Here is a 274-nt window from a genome sequence, read left to right as displayed (position 1 = left end):
TGCGTCGTATAAATTCCAGCGAGACAAGACCAGTTAAGAAAAATGGTCCATTTTATCAAAATTTTTGCCAAGACGTGCATAAAATTCATTTTTCAAAATAAAGGATCGTCCTCTTCTTAATACGATTTATTATTTAGCTTTTACTGTGTCCTGAGTGATGTAGTAGGGTGGAAGGGGGGGGGGGTAAGCTAATTCGTGCAGTTGGTAAAAGATATCTCAGTAAAAAGGTAATGAATGTTAGAGAAACAGATGAATAAGAAGTTACAAAACTAAC

The sequence above is a fragment of the Penaeus monodon genome, chromosome 34 (genome assembly GCF_015228065.2).
Source record: "Penaeus monodon isolate SGIC_2016 chromosome 34, NSTDA_Pmon_1, whole genome shotgun sequence".
Taxonomy (NCBI): domain Eukaryota; kingdom Metazoa; phylum Arthropoda; class Malacostraca; order Decapoda; family Penaeidae; genus Penaeus; species Penaeus monodon.
Note: the sequence above shows the minus strand (reverse complement) of the source record.